Source organism: Uloborus diversus, unplaced genomic scaffold (genome assembly GCF_026930045.1).
Source record: "Uloborus diversus isolate 005 unplaced genomic scaffold, Udiv.v.3.1 scaffold_774, whole genome shotgun sequence".
NCBI classification, from domain to species: Eukaryota; Metazoa; Arthropoda; class Arachnida; order Araneae; family Uloboridae; genus Uloborus; species Uloborus diversus.
The window spans coordinates 30013-55237 of NW_026558983.1; the positions used below are offsets into that span (position 1 = coordinate 30013).

General features: G+C 32.0%; 1 protein-coding gene across 1 annotated transcript in view; it reads left to right on the forward strand.

The window, feature by feature from the left end:
- Positions 1-1608: 1608 nt before the first annotated feature.
- LOC129233884 (diuretic hormone class 2-like) overlaps positions 1609-25225 on the forward strand; it is a gene marked incomplete at its 3' end in the record, with an annotated part of 64504 nt that continues 40887 nt past the window's right edge. The window contains exon 1 of the mRNA XM_054867813.1: positions 1609-1717. The remainder of the gene's footprint in view (positions 1718-25225) is intronic.

Genomic DNA, 25225 nt, shown 5'->3' on the forward strand with positions numbered 1-25225 from the left:
AAAATCGCTTCGAGGTGCATACCCCCATGCTACAGACTAACTTTGTGCCAAATTTCATGAAAATCGGCCGAACGGTCTAGCGCTATGCGCGTCACAGAGATCCAGACATCCTACAGACATCCTCCGGGCATCCAGACAGAGAGACTTTCAGCTTTATTATTAGTAAAGATGTTTGGGTGATAAAAATTGAGATCAAGTTAAAGGTAAAGCGCAGTTAAAAACGATCTTGATTCTCATTTAAAGAAAATGGGGGTGGAGAGAAAAAACGATAATCAACTATCAAACAAAACAAAAAAAATTCTTCATCGTCTGCAGTAACGAGACTCGATTACTTTAGGGGATAAAGTGAATAATTTTGGGCTCTTTGCTTAGTGTCTATTGAATAAAACTGTCTTCTTTGTATAGTCTTCCGCTTTTTTTTCTTTATTCTCTGCCTCCCTCCCCCCTCGACTTTCGAACAGGTTTTCTCTTTAGATAAATTTTGTGGGATGCAGAAAAAGAACGATAGTCACTCAAAATGTTAGCTAAGGCTCACTAAAAAATCCCAAAAACTCCAGTCAATTCCATCCGCCCCAAAATGTATCTTTTTCTAATTTAATTCGCAACATTTAATTTTAATTACTCATGTATAACAAGTTTATCACAGTAAATAAACAAATATGCATCTCTGTCTCCTGTATGAGATGTACTTGTCCTCCTATATATAATAGCGAATGATCGAGTAACGCTCCTCACGTCATTAACAATGAAACTCGCTCCACTGCATGATAATTTGATAATATTTTTGGTAATGTTTGGCATGCAGGGAAATGCTTCATTTTGGCGAGGCTGAACTGGATCCGGTATCTTAACAGTTTTACTGGTAAGACTCATTTCAGTAGAATGAAGAAACTAAAATGTCGCCAACAATGAACGCTGTCTGCTGGAGTTTAAGGTTTATTCAATGGAGTTAGGACTAAAATTTCAACTATCAAACTATCACCAAACAGGCAATTACTTCGTTCAAATGTAGAAGAAATTTTCACCCGTCATATCTTGACGGGCAATTTTCTAGTATTTTTATAAAAATAAAACTTATTTTTCCTTCAAGTTCATCATCTTCCTTTTAAAATTTCACGGAATAACTTATTTTTTAAATTTAAGTAAAGTATCCCTTTTGTCGTTTTTATGACTGCAGCACTGTGAATTAATTTTACTCGATCGAGTAATAATTGGACATAATTTGTAAATTTGCTTGCATTCATGGAACTGATTACGATTAATGTTCATTTGATAGATTACATTACCATTATCTGGTGCTAAACGAGCGTAACCAAGCATAAATGATACGATCCGTTCATAATAATGAAGTTAAGAGGGAAGCAATTCTCTTCTTCCAGAGTTGCATAGATCTAGATTATAACGAATAACCCATTACATTTAATGGGATCAATGACAAGGCGCAGATTGACACATGACAAATGATTTTGCCAATAATTAATTGAGATTGGTTGGACAAAGCAGAGGGATGGTAACGAAGAATAGCGGCTTCAGCGCTGACCAATGACAACAGTGCGCCTTTCAAAATTTTGGTGACGTGAAGAGTGACGTCAGAAAGCGCGAGGGGCTTTATAAAGTGCAGCTAGAGCACTAGAGCCGGGAAAAGGAAAATTTTTCCTGAGTTTGCCCTAGCAAAAGAGAAGTCTGAAAAAGTTTTCACGTTTCCTGCTTGGTACTCGTAAGTATTTTCCTACATCTTACTTTTTAAATTTCTGTGTTTGACTTGCAAAAAAAAATTTTCTTTCTGTATTGTTTGATGTGTATTATAAGTAAAAATTTATGAATAAATAAGAAAAAAAGACCTTTTTTAGTAAGCATAAAGAGTTTTTTTCTCTTCAATTGTAAATTTATTCATCGTTAATTGACTTATCATATCTTCGCATGTTTCAAACATATCATTTACTAATCTAGTAAAGTATAATTTTTACTCTAAAAATAGTTCAAATAAATTTACTGATATTTTTCCTCGTTAAACTGATTAATTCGAAGACATTACCCACAGTAAAAATTTCATTAAGAAAACTCAGCCAATTTTAAAGAGATATGCGATACTTAATACCATTTATGAAAAATTCCATTTACGAATAATTCCATTTATAAATAAAAGTAAATATGCCTTTAAAGTAGAAGCAAAGAACAAGGTGAAGTTAGCAAAATAATAAAAGAAAATTCGTTTTAGTGCACAAATTAGTCGCAGAGATTCATGCATATGCTTCGGGGTTACACGGAACTCCTTTTTCAGTTTAAAAGTTTACATCTTTTGCATTCAAAACGGGGTAGCTTGTAACCCCGAAACTTAAGTATGCAGTATTCCCGCTAATTTGTGCACTGAAAGTTGTTTTTTATTCGTTTACTTTTCTGGCACGTAGGTCTTGAGTGTTGGCAATTTTTAAGTGAGTAGTTAGTTAAATCAAGAAATATATTCTTCCCTCCTCCTCTAAGCGTCAATGGATTTATACTCGTTATACAGTCTGCATTAATAAACATTAAAGAGATTGCCTAATTATGTAAAATATTATACATAGGTACCAAATAAAAAATGTTTTCAGTAAAATATTGAAAATTTAGTAATGTAAGTTTTGTCTCATTAAATACCATAGAAAAATATGGAGTAAAATTCGTAGGTTTTTGTTTTTATGTTTACGGACGGTCTCCACAAGTGGAAGAAAAAGATAAAAACACAATGTCTTGCTTCAACTGTTACTAAAAAATTGTTTTTAAACATGGATAATATTACTTACGAAATATTACATCGATGTGGATACTGTAGTTATCAATATATATTTATTTAAAGTATTTACATTATATTCACAGTAGTTAAAAAAAGATATATTTATTTTTCCCTTACTAAACAAAAAGAAAAGTAATTTTTGTTAAAATTACTGTTTGAATATTGAGCAGCTAGTGATTTAAGTTTGTCATGCATTTTTACCAGATTTATAAAAATAGACAAGAAGTTCCGTCTAGAACTATACGAGTCTACTTTCCCGTATACCCATTTAAAAAAAAAGCAGCACCTTTTAAACAAAGCAGCTAATACACTTTTTTCCCTTAAAAAAATTCTTTAACAGCTTTCAAAACGAAAAAATAATAATTAAAATTAATATGCTTATTAAAAAAAATTCATCATATCAAAAAAAAAAAAAAAAAAAAAAAAAAATCGTTTCTTTTTTCCCCTGTTGCCAAAAATAATTTTTTAAATGAATTAATGCACTTACCAAAATAAATAAAACAATAAAATGTCAACTTAAAGAAATACTTTTCATTCTCAAAAAAAAAAAAAAAAAATCGTCTGCGCATATCGTTATGTAGAAACATAAATGACTTCGAGTTTATTCATCGAAAACTGAATACCTAAATTAAAATTTTAGCGTGAAAATAAAAACAAATCATATCAACAATAATTATTTCACAGTGAAAACTATAGCTGCAGAGTCGAAGTTGGAGTCAATCTCATTTTGGGATAAAGGAGTCAGAGACGAATATCCAAGAATCGGAGTCAGTCATTTGTCCTCCGTGTATAAATTTTTGCCAAAGCTACGAAGTCAGAGTCGAAGCCAGGGAGTCGGAGTTCGATTAATTGTTGGGCACAGGAGTCGGAGTCAGGTGCCTCTAAATTCTCTGAGTCGGAGTCTAGAGTTTGGCGTCAAGAGCTATTTCCAACAAAATTTGTTTGAAATAAATCCGCCTTCAAGTACGGAATCTACGTTGACTTTCAGTTTCCCCGTAGACACTAATGTTAAGTTTTTTTGAACTGTTCAAAATTGAAGAAAAAATAGTTCAAATCAAAAAGTGAAATATGGGAATGAAGTGTCCTCGCCGAGATCTTTCGAACAAAAAAAAGTTTGTTCGAATCGGACTATTCATTCAAACGTTACTAGGGGGGACAGACAGACAGACCGACAGACAAACATTTTTCCTCATCTCAATACATTACTTTCCAGCTTTTAATTTTCCGATATTTATTTAATTATTTTATTTATTTTTGATTTTTTTTTTTGTTTTTCGCGATATTTTTAAGATGCATTAAGCCTTCTTTCATGCTTTTTTCTTCTTTTTCTGACGTTTACTGGGAAAGTAGGCTAAAAAGCTGTTTCGACTTTTTTTTTTTTTTTTTACCGATATAGCCTTCGCTCAAATATTTTTAATTGAATGAGGGATTTTTTATTGAATTTTATGCCATACTGAAATATAAGATGAAATTCAGCGAGTTTTGCTTTCGTAATTCAGGGCGATTTCATAAGGAAAAGAAAAACATAAGTGCATAATGGTTTCACTTTGTTAATGCTAAAAATGAAGTTAACTTACCGATGGTGAAGGTACGAAACTTCCAATGTCAATTTTTGTGATTTTTACTTTCTTTTACAAAAAAGGAGGTATTGTATTAGCGAAAAAATTTTCACTCAAAAAACGACCTTAATTTCCTTTTTGCTCACCCCCGAATGAATGTTGAGTTTTCTTTACGACTCGACCACACGTGGACATGTGCCTAAGAACGTATAGACACGCGAAATATCCATTTTGACGATTCCCGAGTTAATTACAAAGAGTTTTCTCGTGATGTCCGTATGTGCGTATGTATATCGCATAACTCAAGAACGGTATGTCCTAGAAAGTTTAAATTTGGTACGTAGACTTCTAGTGGGGTCTAGTTGTGCACCTCCTGTTTTGTTTGCATTCGGGTGTTTCTAAAGGGGTCTTTTGCCCCTTTTTGGGGGGAAATCATTGTTAATTTCGATGTAAACTCAAGTGGTGTTATAATTTGGCGGCACACAGGGTAATGATTTAGAGATAACAAGCAACGATAAAATTAAAATTTAAAAATCCCCCTTCTGAGTGGCAACTCTAGAATCAAGGGGGAAAATTGAAAATAATTTTAAAAGCTTTACATTATTCACTTGTGGCACCCGCACGGCTTTGCCCGTAGTAGAAAATTAAAATGTCTTTTGGTTCGGCTGTATATTTACAAATAATGCATGGTGAATTTCTCGCCAAATGGCTTGCCCATGTAACGGTTCTATGATATGATAACTTCACAATTTACCCGTCCATCTTATGATAGTTTTGCTCGGGAAAATGTCCTTGAAATTGGAATAGAAAAAGAACAAAATCGAATTTTCAAAAAATCTTTTCGAGGTGCACACCCTCATGCTACAAACTAATTCTGTGCCAAATTTCATGAAAACCGGCAGAACGGTCTAGGCACTGTGCGCGTCACAGAGATCCAGACATCCTCCAGATATCCAGACAGAGAGACTTTCGGCTTTATTATTAGTACTAATGGCACCCGCACAATTTTGCCCGTGGTAGAAAATTAAAAGGTCTTTTGGTTCAAGTATATTTACAAATAATGTATGATGAATTTCTTGCCAATTGGCTTGCGCATGTTACGTTTCCACGTTGTGATAACTTTGTAATTTACTCGTCCATCCTATGATAATTTTGCTCGGGAAAATGTTCTTAAAATTGGAATAGAAAAAAAGCAAAATCGAATTTTCAAAAAATCACTTCAAGGTGCACACCCCAAGCTACAAATTATTTCTGTGCCAAGTTGCATGAAAATCGGCCGAACGGTCTAGACGCTATGCGCGTCACAGATATCCTGACAGACAGAGAGAGAAATCCGGACTTTCAACTTTATTACTAGTAAAAATAAAGATTAAAGAGAAAATTGGCAACAGATAAAAATTTACAATCATCACGTTTTACTTCTTTGTCGGCCAACAACCTAGAGTAAAGAAATATACATAGAGAGGCCCCGTCTATGGTAAAAGCAGATGAAATTGAAGCCGGAATTATGGGATGCAGCGGTGCATTGATGAGCGGGGTTATGATAACATATTGCTTCGCGAGAATAGTTTTTACCAATCTCGCAAAGGGACTGTATAAAGTAGCTGGTGGATTTGTTTGCATTTTAATTCATGTTTTAATGCAATTTGGAAAACGTGCTTCATAAACTTGCAACGATATCTAATTTTAAATTAACAACCAATTGAGATTCAGTAATGGAGTGTTTTGAATCAAGATGTATTTCAAGAATCTAAGGATCTTAGGATACAACGGCGCAACTTCCGGCTTCAATTTCTTAGTATAGCGGGGCCTCTCTATGTAATTTCTTTACTTTATGGCCAACAATGAATTCTGTTCTCAATAGCGTGAATAAAGGCTTAGCCGTTATTAAAATCTGCTTTGAAAAAAAAACGTTATAATTCGAATTCTATGAAACATGGAAGTTCCAAACACATTCAATGAGACGCGGAAAAAAATTTCTTTATTTTGGTATTAAATTTTAAAATTTTTAACTATGTTTTCACTGCACAAATCGCGAAAAACATTTTAGAGGTTTTAAATTAATATCTTCGTTATCAAAAGATGTAACCTGTCTAAGAACACTCTCGACCAATTCTCTTAACGAACAAATTTTTATTTTTTTTTTCAAAATCGGTTCACCCGTTTAGGCGCTAGAGTGCCACAGACAGACACACAAATACACAGATACGCAGACACGTCAAACTTATAACCCCCGACCTTTGTGTGTCGGGGGTTAAAAACAGTTTGAACCAGACTCATGAATGTAATTCTAAAAAAATTATTCATGCATTTGTTTCAAGCAAAATGTATCATTTTGGTGACTAAATGACTACCTGTCTTGGCGAAAACACAATATAATTCTCCAAAACTCGAGATAAGCCTCGTTTTATACTCGTAGTATGAAAATACTTCGAGTTGTTCAGGTGAAAAAAAAATTATATTAATTTGAATTTTTGGCATTTTGAATTCAAATTATGTTTTACGCAATCACGAGCGTGTGTGTGTATGAATGCGCTTGTGTGTTTGTGTAGGCGCATGTGAGTGGGTGCATGTGTGTATGTGTATGTATGCATGTGTGTGCGTGTTGTGTGTGTACGCGCGCGCGCGTGTGTTCAGGCGTTCGTGTGTGTGTGTGTGTGCAGTGGTGTGTGTGTGTGTGTGAGTGTGTGTTTGTGTCTGTGCGCAGGCATGAGTGTGTGTATGTGTGTGTAGGCGTGTGTGTGTAGGATATGGACGCAACCTGGAGACGGTTTTCGCAAGAGGAGCAGCGTAGGCCGGTCGACGCGACGCCGGCGCTGGTGCTGGCAGAGGGAAAATAAAATGATAGGACGCCAAAAACAGTCAAGTAAGAGCAATAAGCAATCGTGATTGCTAAAAAAAAAAAAAAAAAAACACTTGGCAAGAAAGTCTAAAAATCAAGATAAGCCTCATTTCAGGTTAAGAAATCAACTTTCGAACAAATCATCGCTGGAACTTCGGGTACAGTTCACTTTGAGCAGCTTTTTAGCTTCAACATGCTGCAAAACCCTGAACAAATATGACATTTTTTTCGATGAGATATTCATAAAGGCTGTTGCCGAGTTTCTTTGTTAAATCTGCCCTTGCGACTTTTTTGACTAGCACTTGGGGTACCATTTTGGTGTTGAATAAAAATAATTTAACCTTTTCAGCTCTTTATCTGAAACGACCTTCGAGTTTTTCGAAAAAATCTGTTTTTTTCCATTTAATTTTTTTTCATCGTAAAAATTCAAAATTAATGAATGGTATTTTTTTCCTTATTCTTAGGAGTAAAATACATGAAAAATTATTATTGTCATGATTTTTAAACGAAAGGCCGATTTTTGGTATCGGTAATAACATTTAAATATTTTTTTTTTCAATGCTTTTCTGAAAAGTGTCACTCACCAAATTTTGGCAGACAATGTCTTTTATACTATTCTACGCTCAGGTTTTTTTTTGAATTTTTTGAAGTGGTGAAACAATACGAAAAAAAGGGATTTTTTTTCATAATTTTGCGCTTACATAAATTTAAATATTTTTTTTTGCCAAGAAATTCATTTGAGCTAAGTCAGTAAAAAAATCGTCTGCTAGGTAAAAAGAAAATTAAAAAATATATGTGTTTCGAAAATACTATCTTACAAGAGAAAAAGCATAAAGAAAACCATAAAAACAAAGACACGCCCTTCATGAAATTATTAGAAATGTGAAAAAAAAAATGATTAAAGAGTTTTTGAGTATTATTCAATGGTAAATTGTACATAAAAACGATTATATAATTTGTCCGTGCTATTGGGAATCATTTTTACAGATTTGATCCAATAAGGACTAACATTTCGAATAGTAAATTAACTTAATTATAATTTAGACACTGTTTAACATAATTATTTTAGCATTGAATAATATTTACTTAAAAAGTCATTAATAATTTTTTTTCACATTCCTAATAATTTCATGAAGGTCATGTCTTTGTTTTATGGTTTTCTTTTTTCTCTGGTAAAGTAGTATTTTCGAAATATTTTTTTAATTTTAATTTTATTTTTACTTAGCAGACGATTTTTTTACCAAATTAGTTCAAGTGAATTTCTTGGCAATAAAAATGTTTAAATGTATTTAAACGCAAAACTATGAAAAAAATCACTTATTATTTTTTTCGTATTGTTCCACCACTTCAAAAAATTCGAAAACATTCCTGAATGTAGAGGAGTTTTAAAGATATTTTCTGGTAAAATTTGTTGAGTGACACTTTCAGAAAATCATTGGAAAAAAAATTAAACTTTTTTCCGTCGCCAAAAATCGGCTTTCGTTTAAAAATTATGACTACATCAATTTGACAAGTATTTTATTCCTAAGAATAAGGGAAAAAATTGCGATTCAGAAATTTTGAATTTTACTATGAAAAAAAAAAAATAAAATTGAAAAAACAGGATTTTTTTTTTTTTTTTTTTTTGAAAAACTCGAAGGTTGTTTGAGATAAACAGCTGAAAACTTAGCTAAATTATTTTTATTCGACACCAAAATGTCCCTCACATGCGAGTCAAAAAAGTCGCAAACACAGATTTAACATAAAACCCGGCTACGGCCTTTATGATTTTCTTTAAAACTGGAATAAACATCATGGAATACTTTTTTCCTAAATGAAAGGCACCCTATGTTCACCCCGGCACCCATGACAACGTGTATACGAAATTTCATTTATGATCGGTTGGGTAGTTAAGGCGTGAAAAGGTAACAAACGAACAAACTAACAAACAAAGTCACTTTCGCATATGGGTCATTCCGACGAAAATGGTACATTTCATGTCCGGCACTTTTTTATTTTTTACAGAAAATTTGATGGTTAATATGAATTAATGATTTTTTTTCTTTATTCTTTATGCAATTTTGTGTCATAAGGTATTTTTTGTTTTTAATATTTTGATTTAGGAATTTCTTTAAAAAAATTTATGTTAGAAAAAAGCAAAATCTTGATGTCCCAGCTTCAAAACAGTGACAGTTAAAAAGTGATTTAAGTAATTGCTTGGATGCAATAACAAAAACAATTTCCAAACATATTGCAACACCTTTATTGTAACAGTTTAAACAATAAATTTTTTTTTAGAAAAGTATTTTTAAATGAAAATGCAGGGAATTTAAAATTGTGCCTTCAGTTTACAAATTTTGAAATGTCCACTCTGTTACAGTCATTAAAGAATAAAAAAATATTTTTACAAAAAAACTAGCAATACTTTTGAGATGGCCAGATGGTAAAAACTCCATGTTTAGCTAACCTTAGTGGATTCAACAGTCAACAAGTAAGGCACGATTCATTCTTTGTCTTTGATAGTAAATTTGAGTAGCAAAATGTGCACTATGTTACATTAATTTTACTAATTAAAATTAAAAAAATCTAAATTACATATAAAGTAGTAATTTTAGAGTTACTCTTTGCTTTTGTATTACTATTTTAACCGTTACTTTATGTTTAGGTTTAGAAATTTTTTTTTAACTACTTATTTGTCCACTCTGTTACACTTCTTGTGTAACAGAGTGGATAATATTTATGGAAATAGTAAACAAGTCCCATATGCAACATTGATGTTTTTCAAAAATCTTAGCTTAACAAATTTATAGAAAAACTGAATTAAATACAAAATTTTAAAAAATGAAACATTGTCTATCTATTTTCTCTACTTTAACATAGAGATTACTTCTATCTTCAATAATAGTGTCCTCTCTGTTACAGGTATGTCCACTCTGTTACAAGAATATTTTAACCGATTTGATTGTAATTTTTTTAAAAATATTTAATTTAAAAGTTAATTTGCATAGAACTACACAATTACTAATTGGGATAATCCAACTTCAATCTTTTTTCAAATTTTGTTTCATATAATAATCTAACTTTTGCAAATGATTTTTTAAAATTTTGTATTTTTGAGTAAGATAATTAGCAATAAAACTTAAATGTGCCTTTTACAATGACATTTTAAGTATTTGTATGAAAGATATGTTCAATTTGCTTATATTAAACAAAAAAAATTCAAAAATAATTGAAAATTTTGAATTTGTTGTTGTTGTTAAATGTGTAACAGAATGGACGAAATCTTTCATTTCTGATAAAAGAAGTGAGAAAATTTGATATTAAAACCAAGTTGAGATAATTAATTTTTATAGTTCAGATAAATTAAACCCTTTTGCCATTATTTGACATTAATTTTTGTTGGATTAGATGACTTTGAAAAAAAAATTTTGAAAATTGAAATGTACCATGTTCACCGTACCCATATATAATATTAGTACGGATTGAATAACTGCTTAGCGTTAATTAATAAAATTAATTTGTGAATAACAAGTTCTTATCTAAACACCAGAAAGTACAAGAGTAAATGTATTTACTTTTCTCATAATTAAAAATAAAAACAACGAAGCAAAATCATCAGTATAGAACAACTTATGTTCACCTACAATTCGATTTTGCAGGGGAAGAAAGATATTTTTTTTTTTCATTTTTTTCAAATATGAAATTAATGTAAAATTTGCTTGAAATTATTTTACGTACTACGTAAATAGGATTACAGTCAATAAAAAAAAACTCAAGGTGTCCAGACCCCCTGGACCCTCCCCTTGTATGCGCCATTACTTGCAGTTACTTGAACTTTAGAGCATACACGGAAAGGTAACAGATACAAGTTAGTACAGCGTAAACTCTGACAACCTAAAAAGAATCATAAAATGCCTTTGAAAATATTAAAAATGTCCAGCAAACAGAAAATTGTCTTTAAAACTGCTCCGAGGAAAAAACAAAAGCTGCCAATCTAAAATAGAGTATTTCCTCTCAAAAAGTTGGTTGGTATACATACGTGGCAATAAACTGATACGATGCGTTTTCAAAACAATTTTAAACAAAGTGTCAAGTTCCAAAATTTTAAAAAATAACAATAATTATTATTATTATAGTAAAATAAACCGAAGAAGAGAGGGAAAGCGCATTGAAATACACGAGACGTTACTATTTTCCTGATAACATTTATGTAAAAAATATTAACTTATTTTATTACTTAGTATTAAATATAGAATATATAACTTATTTCCCCACAACCGTGTTGAACTTAGCGGCTATAATGAGTTAGATTTTAGAGGGGAGATTTTTGTTTAATACTAGGAAGAAAATCATTAGAAAGTTATTTCAATGCAATAATGAACTAAAAACTGCTGCTTCATCACATTACAATAAATTAGAATTGTATTGAATTGATAAACTGCCTTGATATTAACAAGGGGTTGCTTCCTTCAGTCAAAAGTAGTACTTTTTTTCACTGAAATTGATAGAATTAAAAAAAAAAAAAACATGGACTGAGAAATTACTTTTATTTTCCCAACATTTACTTTTTAATTAATTTTTTAAAATGTCCGATTCTTCAAACAAGGCGCGGTTTTTATGACGTCACAAGTGATGCACGCATTTCTACCACATTTCCACGTTATGATAATCAAGAAGCGAATTACAATTGCGCTCTACGCTTGCTATCAACCGTATCGTTGCCAATACACGTGAGTAAAGATGCGAATTAAATATTTTAGATCGTGAATAGCAACACTGAAGGCATTTCATCATTTGTGATGTCATCGGCAGAAGCGTTAAACGATGAAAGAGAACCGATTTCAGTATTTTTTTTAAAAAAATATTAAACTTAAAGGAATTATTTAAAATTGGTCAGATTCTATGTTTACAAGCGTGCTCTTTCAGAAAAAAATACTTTTAAAATTTTGGAAACGACCCCATTGCGAATGTAATCTAAAAGCACTGAATATGAAGTACTTTCTTGAAACCTACAACTGACATGATTGAGAAAAAATGTAATCAAATTAAGCGAATAATAAAATGCAGGATTTTGGGATTAAGACCGTTTGTGATTAATATCCGTTTCAAAGCTTAAAACAAAAATTTTAATTTTGAAAAACATCTGTCGAAGATTTATTTGCGCAGTATGCCTTCTACTATGAGTCGCGACAAAAATAATATTAGAAAATAAGTGTTTGCATTTCATAAATCATTTACATACACTTCAAACAAGTAATACTCTTTTTTTTAGATTACCAGTAAGTCTGTAAGAGCCTTTTTAAGGCATTTATGACCAAACCCACTGCTCACGCCCTGATTATTTGAAGACGACCTTGTGAAAATGAACCCAAAGAGCACCGTTTTCATCATCACCGTTCATTTTTCCATTCTTCCATTTCTGGAGAAACAGAAACTTGATTCACCTCATATAGCACGATATTGCGCTCTACCCTATATTTCGTACTCCTCCAATCTGATTTTCATTCCTAATCACATGCATGAGTAATACTTGAAATTGAATAAATACTGGAAAAATATGTACTTGACTTTAACACAGAATAAAAATATAAATTAAATTTGTCAGCGTATAAGAACGGCGAATCTGATTACTGCATCACTAAAAAAAATTCAGAACTAAAATAAGCAGCCTTGGGCAGGTAAAGAGCAATAACTGCAAACTTTTCAATTTGAGTTTGTTTGCATTTTTGACACCTAATTTACTTTAGATTTATTCTACACTAGTGGTACCCGCACGGCTTTGCCCGTAATATAAGCATTAAAAGGTCTTTTGGATCACCTGTATATATACAAATAATGTATGGTGAATTTTCTCGCCAATTGGCTTGTGCCCATGTTACGGTTCCACGTTATGATAGTTTCGTAATTTACTCGTCCATCTTATGATAATTTTATTCTTAAAATTGGAATAGAAAAAGAACCACATCGAATTTTCTAAAAATCGCTTCGAGGTGCACACCCCCATCTTATGAACTAACTTTGTGCCGAATTTCATGAAAATCGGCTGAACAGTCTAGGCGCTATGCGCGTCACAGAGATCCAGACATCCTACAGACATCTAGACATCCTCCGGACATCCAGACAGAGAGACTTTCAGCTTTATTATTAGTAAAGAAGTTTACTTACTTGGTTTCCGCTGAAAAAAAGGCTCGAAAAAAGAGTCTAATTCCAAAATCTTCCTATTGTTAGTACAAAATCCGAACCACGTTTCTTCAAATGCCTCGAAAACTCATTTCTGCAGATACTGCCGTATACCTGTCTACGGCAGAATAACGTTCACAACTGCAGCTTAGACCACTGTTTCTGGCCGCAATACAAAGCATTAACTCTTACACAACCAATTCTGACATTCTCCGCAGATATTGAATGCATGTCTGAAAAATACATTTGTACCCCAAGTACCGTCATAATATGGGTAACTTTTCCCTACTTCTCTTCCCTGAGAAAAATATTTTTATTGTCGGACAAAGATTCTTTTTGTACCTATAGAAGTGATTGGCACTTATTTGAGAGAGAACGAAACTTTCTCACTAACAATCATTCTTCAATATCAAAAATTTTCTACTGTCAACAAATTTTTCTTTGCTAGTATAAACCGAGTTCTTCAAAGCGTGTTTAACTTTGTGACAAAACTAGGTTATGATTTATACTATTTCAATTATTCTGTAAGCTTACAACTATCGTATACATTAATTGGAATGCAATTCGCAAATTAAGAGCAATAATAGTTTTATTTCACTTTAAATAGTGCGCAGAACCTCACAGACTAATTATAAATATGTTTTTAAAAAACGTGCCGTTGACACAACTCATAAATGAAATGGAGGAGCTGGGGTTCCAACAAGTGTGAACAGAAGAGTTTCAAACTATCTGAAATCGATATTTTTTTATAAAAATTAATTTTATACCAGTCAAATAAAATAGTTTGTATTTTTGAATCGAATAACCGATACGTTTGGGTTAGATTGTATTATACATACTAATTGCAAAGAAAATAATCCATACATAGTGTGGAAGCGAATTTGTACAAGACTTGAATGTGGAAAGAATTCGCAAAGAAATTTTCTTTCTGATGTGTTTCTTGGTTTAAGTTTGCAATTGATACTCTTGCTTCTCTACAATGGAAAAGATGAAAGCCAATTCTTTGCAATTTTCTCGATACTTTGATGGATACACATTCAAAGCAACGATCAAGTATGGAAATCCCATAAAACTGGTATTTCGCTACAAATCTACGTCGCAAGGGACATCCGTAGCTCGGAGGTAGAAGCTTCGCTTTGCATATCGGAGGTCATGGGTTCGATTCCCACCGGGGCCCTGGATGTTGTTTCCTTCCTTTGCACTGTAACTCATTCTTGTGCCGTCTTATATGTTAAATAAAGAAATTCAACCTCTGGAGGTAATGGTGCCCCATACCTTCATAGTGATTAATACTTACGACACGACAACAGCTTCTAAATCACAAATATTCCAATTTTTACTTCTTCATTAATGGAATTGAAAAAATTTCTATCAAAACAAATTAAGCGGTGGAAAGTCCATTGACGGCCTTCAAGCCACAAGTATAAAAACTTCAATCAAGGAAATTTAACGGTATTATTCTCATTGTGCATTGCCTCTGCTAAGAGGGGGGGGGGGGGAATTTTGTTGCCTGCGGAAATAAAGAATTCATTTACACATTAGCACCGATAATAAGTGTTAACAAAATAACTTATTCTTATACAAATAAAACAGTATCAATTTGTTGCAACATTTTAGCATTTTTTTACTGAACTCTAAAGGTAAAATGTAAAAGTTTTGCACTTTCAGGGATTGTTTTAATCTTTTGGAAAATGTATCGGTAAACAATGTAAAATAGAAGTGAAAATACATAAATAAAAATAAATAATCTTTTTCCTTACCAAAATCAATAATTTATATTGAATAAGAAATGATTAGCATTAAAGTTTAAGTTTGATAAATAATAGAAGGTGTTAATTCATGTGTCAAATAATTTTCAAAACTGAAAACAACAAATTTAACAAAACAAATTGGGAAGAGTAAAAGAAAACACTTAACAGTTGAAAATAAACATGCTAAAACATATCAATGTTTCAATAAAAAACTTTCTATCAACGTAACACATTTTATTTGCAGTTTCTCTCTCTCTATCTTTTTCTTAAATAAAGTAAAATTTTTAAGCAGTGAAGAACTTGCACGTTCACACGTTTTAAGTTTTTGTAAAGAATTCAAAAGTGAAAGATACATTAAAAACCAGCTCCGAAACGCTATTCAAAAATATTTTCAAGTATCCAACTAATTATTGCCGATAAACGAGAACATTTTTACTAGGTCTGCATAATTGGATATGCAAACCTTAATTAAATAAGAAAGCAAATTTAAATTTAAAACGTATCTTTTTGAAGTATGAATTGGTTTAGAAAGGCAAGTCAATCGAGGTACTGCTTTTTGAACCAATATACATAAGTATGGAATCAACAAATTACTTTTATTGTTTTTACTTTTTTATAGAGCCATTTGGAATTGCAAACCATAAATGTAGGAAGCATTTAATTATTTTTATGTTGTTTTGTACACTTAATGTTTTTCCGCAACAGCATGAATATTTCGCCATTTGTAATTACAATTTTTATGAATAAGCGAGTCTGAGCAAATAGCTGTTTAAAACACAAATTCTGTGAGACATAAATGATTTAATATGCTTGAAATAAGCCTGCTATTTATTTGAAGGAAGCATTTTGCTCCGAAAGGGAGAAGAGGAAAGGGTGGGGAAAATGCCCCTGTAGATGTATTGTTCTTGCTATGATATGCTTTTTGCGACGAAGCTTGCAATCAGGCGCTATCTTTCTGCTCATGTCAAGAGGCTTAAGAAAATTAATCTTGAGGAGGTTCTTGTACGCTCTTTTGAATTTAGACACAAAAGATCATACGTATATCAAAGGTACCGAATATTTGGTCAATTACATGGCAATAACTAACAATTTATGCTTCTGTGTTTTAATACTTCAATGTACATGAAAGATTCTTACACATATTTAACCTTCAATTTCATTTCTAAACGAGTTTAACAACTAATAATTCATAATAAACTACAAGTTCCGTCCAGAACTAAACGAGCCTACTTTCTGTCATACCAGCATTGACATTGTAGTATCAAATCAATATTCTCTATATTAGCTAAGGCTGCAAATTTTGTCAAACATATCTTTTAAAAATTTTAAGCTGATTTATAGGAACAAAATATGCCTCGCATATCTGATCAAATCGAAACGTAAAACATAAATGAACGAACGAATGAAGTAGCAGCACTTTATAAACAATGCAACTAATGGTTTGGGGTCAAAATGTCGCAGCCAAAATGTTTGGACCGGCGACATTTAGGATGCGACATTTTGGGCGTATACCGCAACTAATATATGTTTTCCATTAAAAAAAATAATGAAAAAACTCTGAAATAGCTTAAAGGAAACAAAATTTAAAAATAAAATGCTCATCAAAGTGAATATACTTTATTTAAAAAATCGTTTGTTAAGCTCTTTCTTCCGGATAAAAATAAAGGGAATCAGATTTCACTTCACCAGCTCCCCGTTGATAAAAATTAAAATAAATACAAAAAATTTTCTTTTGAAAATAAATAAAAAATAATAAATGTGCATAAAAACAAATAATTTTCATCATCAATCAAAAATTAAAAAAATCGTCTAGATAGCTCTTTCTGTTACAAGCTAAAGAAACTAAATTTCCTTTTACTTTCCATTGTGAGCAAAAAGAATAAATAAGTTTAAACCTCTGAATGAAGTTAGAGAACAAAAGTCAAAGTCTGCAGTTGGTCATTTTCCCTCCTACTCCAAAGCCCTCATAAAAACATTTCCGCTTTAAATTCAATTCCTTTTGATTCAGCTATACTTATCTCTGACTTGAGTAAATGTCTACGAGATATGGTATTTCAATTTTAATTTCTGATTTGTTTCTATTTCTTGAAACCAAAAAATTAAGAATGTATTTAGAGTCAGCACATTTGTTTCAATTTTTAGGTACCAAAAAAAAAAAAAAAATGTTCAAAAATACTTGAATTGTCCAAAAATACACCGAAAAAAGCTAAATAAAGAAACTATTTGAATAAATGTTTTTCATCAAGAGCTTTTTCCAACATAGTTTGTTTGAAACAAATTCCCCTTTATAAGTGCAAGAGTTATATTTGCCTTGACTTTCTCCGTAAGCGTTAATGGTATATGTTTTTTTTTATTGTTCGAAATTGAACGGAAAAATGTTCAAATGAAACAGTTATCTTTGGGAATGAAATGTTCTCACCGAGATCTTTCGAACAAAAGAAAGTTTATTCAGTAAATTTTTACTGAAAACTACTGAGTACTGAGTACTGAGACTTTACAAAACTACTGAGTTTGTTCAAATCGAACTATTTGCTTAAAAGTTATCGGGGGGAGGGGGGAGACTCACCGACACACTTTTCTCCCATCTCAAAGTCCTACTTTTCAATTTTTAATCTTTCGATATTTACGTATTTAATTATTTTATTTATTTTTGACTTTTTTTCTTGTATTTTGCGATATGTTTACGATGTATTAAGCCACCTTTCAGGTCTTTATTCATCTTTTAAAATCTTAACGAAAAAGTAGGCTAAAAAAAAACTTGATTAAAAGTGGTAATATTATTTTCAAAAATGTTCTCCCGTGTTCTCACGGGAGCATATAACTCCCCCCCCCCCCCTTCTGTGCATGAGCAATTCGTTTTATTTTTTAAACAAGGTTTCAAAGGTTATTTCTTAGATGAACTGAAAGTAACCACTTCCTTCAAAACATTCAAAAAAAAAAAAAAAAAAAAAAATTCAACTAGAAAAAGCTGAGTTTGTCCACTGGGGGATCTTATTCTTTGACTAGATTGGCGCACTTTTTTTTATTTCTACTTCTTAAAAACACTGACGTATAACTGTAAAAGTTCTCCAATTTTTCAAAAAAATAATTGCATAGCTCAGTTATTGAAGAATTTAACACTCATGTTCCAAATGTTGCAGTTTTTTAACGATGTTACGAATTTTCATAAATGAAATTGCGTTTAAGTGTTTTTGACTGGACGGTTTATGATACATCTTTCAGGGGGAGATGCTTGTCGAAATACTGCCCGAACAAAACTCAAATTTCAAAAGATACAATTTCATGAAAGGAACGTATACGTTTTTGTATACGTTCATCAATGTTTATGTTCATGTTTTTTTTTTTACTTACATCCTACTAAAACCAAAAAAAATGTGATAGAATCTTACATGTTCGTTTGATGGCATTGAAACTATCTGGGGTACTGAAGAGGGCTGTGACACACACGTTGAACCCCAATTAAGATCTCTCTCGACGATACCCGGAATTTCCCAACGTCCGTAGGTACAACCGTCCGCGGGTACAGCAGCTTCCCCTACTGAAATGAAAAGTTTTGACTTTTTTTTTTGAAAGTACAAATTTACTGCCAAAAATGGAATAGAATGTTTAAGTGTAAGTTTTATTCCAAATTAACTGTTCTTCCGCTATGCACTGTAATTTTAAGAACAAATTTTCAATTTGTTCTTCACTTTGAAAAAAGTAAGTTATATTATCTATTTCAATTTGTTCCACATTCTCTTACTTTTAAACAATTAAGAAATCTCATGGCAAATACTAATTCTGTCTAGTTATTTCCAAAAATCGATAGGGATGAAAATATTGATCTGAAGCCATATCTTTGCCCCGGAACCGCTGAATCAGCAAGGGGCAAAAAGTTTTTTAAAGTCACTTGTTAATAGCAAATTGGTTTAAAACAGCGTTAAGAATTTAAACAGTGTCAAAAGTGTAAAGCATTGGTTAACAAGAAGTTCCGTCTAGAACTAAACGAGCCTACTTTCCCGTATACCCATACTACTTTCTAGTACCTGATCAATATTCTCAAAAATAGCTAAAATTGCAAATTGTTTCAAACGTATTTTTTAAATATTTTAAGCTGATTTCTAGGAATAAAATATTCTTCACTCATCTAAAAAATTAGATGCGTATAAAAAAAAAAAAAAAAAAAAAAAAAAAAACGAACAAATAAAATAGCAGCACCTTTTAAACAAAGCAGCTAATACAATTTTTCCATTGAAAAACAAATTCTTTAACAGCTTTCAAAACGAAAAAATAATAATTAAAATTAATAAGCTCATTAAAATAAATACATCATATCAAAAAAAAAAATCGTTTCTTTTTCACCTGTTGCCAAAAATAATTTTTTTAATGAATTAATGCACTTACCAAAATAAATAAAAACAATAAAATGACAACTTAAAGAAATAATTTTCACTGTCAAAAAAAAAAAAGAATAAAAAAAAAATCGTCTGTGCATATCTTTATGTAGAAACATAAATGGCTTCGAGTCTATCCGCCAAAAACTGAATACCTAAATTGAAACTTTAGCGTGAAAATAAAAACAACTCATATAAACAATAATTATTTATCAGTTAAAACTATAGCTGCGGAGTCGGAGTCAATCTCATCTTGAGATGAAGGAGTCGGAGTCGAATATCAAAGAATCGGAGTCAGTCATTTGTCCTCCGTGTATAAATTTTTACCAAAGCTACGAAGTCAGAGTCGAAGTCGGGGAGTAGGAGTCCGACTAACTGTCGAGCATAGGAGTCGGAATCGGAGACAGGTGTCCCTAAATTCTCGGAGTTGGAGTCTGGAGTTTGTCGTCAAGAGCTATTTCCAACAAAATTTGTTTGGAATTAAATCCGCTTTTAGGTACGGAATCTGCATTGACTTTCAGTTTCCCCGTAGGCGCTAATGTTAAGGGATTTGAACTGTTCAAAATTGAACGGAAAATTGATCAAATCAAATAGATAGTTTATATACAAGTTTTTCATCAAAAGCTTTTTCCTACAAAGTTTGAAGCAAATTCGCCTCACAGTTCGGAATTGCCTTGAATTTCCCCGTAGGCGCTAATGTTAAGTTTTTTTGAACTGGTCAAAATTGAACAAAAAATAGTTCAAACTAAAAAAATGAAATACAGGAATGAGGTGTCCTCGCCGAGATCTTTCGAGCAAAAAAAAATTGTTCGAATCGTACTATTCACTCAAAAGTTATTAGGGGTGACAGACAGACCGACAGACATTTTTCCCCATCTCAATACCCTACTTTCCAATTTTTAATTTTTCGATATTTATTTAATTATTTTATTTATTTTTGACTTTTTTTTTCGTTTTTCGCGATATTTTTAAGATGCATTAAGCCTTCTTTCATGCTTTTTTCGTTTTTCTCTGACTTTTACAGGGAAAGTAGGCAAAAAACAAAATAAGCTTTGAAAATAGCGGATACGGATTTCAGCATTTTGAGGCGGAATTTTTGCAAAACATGTATTAAAGGGGAATGTATGACAAAAATCCTCAGATTTTTCTCAATTGAAACATTATTTTGGATTTATATCTAAATTATTGAATTAAAGTATTGACACAACAGATATTTAGCACCTTTACCGGTTTTGAAAATTTTGTTGTATGACTCTATCTTTGAGTGAAAGAAACGATTCATTTAATTCCGAAATACGTGAAATTAATCTCCATTAAACATTTTGACTGTACAGTGGACTCCGGTTAATTGAATCAGTGGTTAGTTGAATCAACCGCTTTAATGAATCAAATCGTCAAAAACAAAACAAAATCCAGCTTTATTGATATAGCCGCTTTATTGAACCAGCCACTTTATGGATTCAAAATTGTGAGAATAAACGTGATTCATATAAGTGGCGGCCACTATAATACGTTATTTTTTTTAATTATTTTATTGTTGGTGCAAAAGTAAAAGTGTTAGCAAAATTTATACTCTTTTTTTTTTTTTGCAATCAACAGGAACGTTACCTGAATTCAAGACTTATTGATTTCTACGATTTCTCATATCAAAACATCTGCGTTATATGGCACTGAGATTTAACTATATGCGCTGGTTAAAGGTATTAGCATTATTATTGTTCTCAGGGAAAATTGGTTTACAGGGACATCCAATATTTACTAAACAATGCCTAAGTGTCATTAAACTGCAGAGTGCGAATTATAGTTACAGTTTCATTACAAATCACATTTAGTATCTGAAGCGTTCATGTGTACCGCAGATCAAAATTAGAGGCTTGAAGCAGGTGCGTTGCTGTTGTATTTTAAGCTAGTAGTACCCGCACGGCTTTGTCCGTAGTAGAAAATTAAAAGACCTTTTGGTTCACCTGTATATTTACAAATAATGTATGGTGAATTTCTCGCCAATTGGCTCGCCCATATTACGGTTCCACGTTATGATAACTTGGTAATTTACTCATCCATCTTATAATAATTTTGCTCGGGAAAATGTTCTTAAAATTAGAATAGATAAAGAACAAAATCGAATTTTCGAAAAATCGCTTCAAGGTGCACACCCCCATGCTACAAACTAACTTTGTGCCAAATTTCATGAAAATCGGCTGAACAGTCTAGGCGCTATGCGCGTCACAGAGATCCAGACATCCAGATAGACAGAGATCCAGACAGACTTTCAGCTTTATTATTAGGAAAGATTTAACTATGTAAGAGAAAAAAATCACTTGTGCTTAGGTAAAAGCACTTTTCATTCTGCAATGTCTCTTCAAACCAAAATTTTCGAATACCAGTTATGAAAATACCAGTTATGACTGACTGTGCTTCAACTCTCTGTGGCATAACATTGCTATGTAATGCATGGGCTCCAACATTTTGGCTAAATAACATTACTATACGATACCCTTAAGCTCTGGGAAGTTCGAATTCGGAATTGAAAAATCTTGAGTTCGGAACCCGACACGTCCAAAAAGTCACTAAGTGCATGAGGAGTATGCACTACTCGTTACATCATTGTGTCGAAAATCCGGTAGTCTGTCGTTCGCAAACATCATGGGTCTCTAGGATTTCTAAAATCCTAGAGACATTTGCTCTATGCCTAAATTGTTAAGGCGGGTAGTGCTGTCATCTATAGGTGCTATATCGGGATCTCCCCCTTTTGGGCTCTCACTGTGACAGGAATCGCTCTGCCTTAATCCCTTTTTAACACACACACACACACAAAAAAAGGCCTAAAACACGCACCACTAATAATCCAACCACATTTAAATTTTGAAATCCTGAATTCAATTTTTTTTTTTTTTTTTGCAATTATGGTTGGGATAAGAGTCATAATTAGAAACAAGAAACCCAACGAGCAGGCTCTCATCGCAATTCGTCATTGCGGAAAACAAGATTTGAATTCAAGGTATCAAACTTAAACTCAGCTTATTGCCAAGGGCTTGATGCTTAAGCCTGGATGCTAGATGTTATGTGATGGATTTTATTTTTTCAATTTCTCAGTTAATTTTAGTTCTGGTTTAGCTTTATTTACGTTGTTGAGTAGCAGTAGAGATAAACTCAGTTTCTGAAACTTTTCCTACATTCACAAACACCATGTGCTGGTCTCTCATAAGTTTTCGCATACTTATGGGAGCATTGAACATCATTCTTGGGTAACATTCGTTCACCTAAAATATAGTCTCTGAACTAAATATTTCCTCTAAAAAGTCTCCACAAAAAATTATCTTTTAGAAAAAAAGTGACGTTATATGCTTCTTCACCATTTTGTTTAACTAGGAAATTTAACTTTTTCTACTTCGTCAAAAAAAGAATAAAATAACTAAATAAAATTTTAAAAAATAAATCGAAAAAAAAACGGAGTGTACTAAACGTATATGTTAGAAATGTTTTTACTGTATGTAAACGGTTTCTCTGAATATTTCAACGGACACATGTTGTGTAGGTTCTTATGTAAATCAGAATGAGTGTCCACAGCCCATGTGACGATATTTGGGGACAGAGAATAAATTTAATATGTTTTCAAATAATATTGTCGAAATGTGTCTGAAGAATAAATTAAATTACACTCAATTTCCATAGACGTGGTACCCATCGAGACTCCCCGCCCTGCTCCATCCGAAGGCTTTTCAGGGAATCCATAGACGTGGTATCTTCAAGTCATTTTAGAGCTTTGTTTCTCCAATTGTGAGTAGTATTTGGAAGCCACTACTGCCAAAGTACGCCAATTAACAACACCATATCCCTCACCCGAAAACTCTGCCACATGTGATTGATATCAATTTTTAAATATTTTTATTTGCTGCCAATAAGTGGCAACATCACATCTATATAAATAAAACGGAGAATGTATGCATATGTTCCCTAACAAATGTTCCCTAAACAAATCCAGAGTTTACGTCGGATCTCAACCAAAATTACATGTAGGTACTTGGACACCCGAGGAGGAACGAAGGCCGGTTTGAGTGCCAGAAAAAGTACCAAATTGCTCGAATTTGTATTTTTGGACCCGAAAATTGCACTAAATAACTCCTTCTACCCGAAATAGTTATCCGATTGTCTTGATTTCAGTCTCATTCGAAAGCATGCAAAAAATTCCCCTGAACTAGATTAACTTTCTTTGGATTTCAAGATCACCCATGCTGTAAAATCACTAGGAGAAAAGTTAAGCATTTTTACGTCAAGAACATCAATATTGAATCGGAAATTCATCGTCTGCCGCGGGCTTAATTTTTATTAGCGTGAATAAAATCATTGAGAAGAGAAAGATTTGTTGCCATTTTCTTCTTGACTGTGAACAAACAAAATTCTTGCTTTTGCTTTGAGGTTTTTCTTGTAATCGGGGATTTATTTTTTTCCTTTTTGTTTATTGTTCTACGATCTGTTGGAAAATTTTAGTTTTTTTTTTTTTTTTTGTTCAAGCCTAATTGTCGAACACGCGTTACTTGACATAATTTTATTTTCGAGGCAAATCGTGCAAAGCCGGGTGCCACAGCAAGTTATTAACAACATTGTACTCACATCAGAAGAAACATACTTTCTTCGCTATTGCCTTTCAGCAGGAAGAAACTGGCTGTAAATGGAAGCCGAAGACTCGTAATAAAATAATTAATCAATAAAATTGAAAATGGTGCACACAAATTAAATGTAAGAAAAATTGTCTGTTTTAAAGTTTGCCTGAAATTCAACAATAAAATTATAACTCCAAAAAATTTAAAGTTGTAACTACGGTAAAAAACTATTTTTTTAAATCTTCAACGATGAATAAAGAAAAATTCAAGCATTAAAACTTTATTTCCGAAATCTATTAGAATAAAATTTTGTTTAAATTCGAAACTTATTTCACGTTTGAGTAAATAAAAATAACAAGCTCAACTCTATAAGTGAGGAAATTAAATCAAAAGAACCTGGGGAAACAGAGAAATGCTTGGGAATAAATGGAAAATAATAATAGAGCAATAAATAATTAAAGTCTGAATACTCGATAACATTGCATATTTTCGAGTACGAAAAACTAATTAAATGCCTATTCCATAGCTAAAGTTCCAATGTTCGCTTAGGCATTTTGTGCATCTTTAAAATTCTAGTAAAGAAAATCCATAGATTTCAATTTCTGTTAATTAATCGCAAATGTTAAGAAAAACACTTTGATATAGAAAAATAATAAAGAGAGATGCTCTCATGAAAATACCTTCAAAATTAAATTATATGAGAAAATCTGAACTCTGCTTTGGTTTACCTTAGCATATTTAATAAATAAGTAAAGGAAAATTATTATGCTTTGAAGGTCTTCCTTTTTTATGCAATGGAATGCTCTAAAAAATCCGTTCCGATTTCTTCCTTTTTTTGGCCTACGTTTGAACTTAGCGGGGGGAGGAGGGATGTAAAACTGAGAGATTTTAGTATTTTTAGTACTTTAATGGTGAAATCCATAACTGATAGAAAAAACAATCCAATGAGTAAACAGAGACTTTTCTTTTTTCCAAAACTTTTCAGCAAAACTTTTTTTCCCATAAAATGGGAAAAACTACTTTCTTAATTTCTTTCTCATATTGAACTCACAAATAAATCATTGAGCTCAGCAATAAAAGTTGCAGAATTTTTTGTTGGAAACCCCGTTTAGTTATGGTTGAGACAAAAAATTTCGTTCTCCTGAATTTTTATTTTTTTCTTTATTTTTT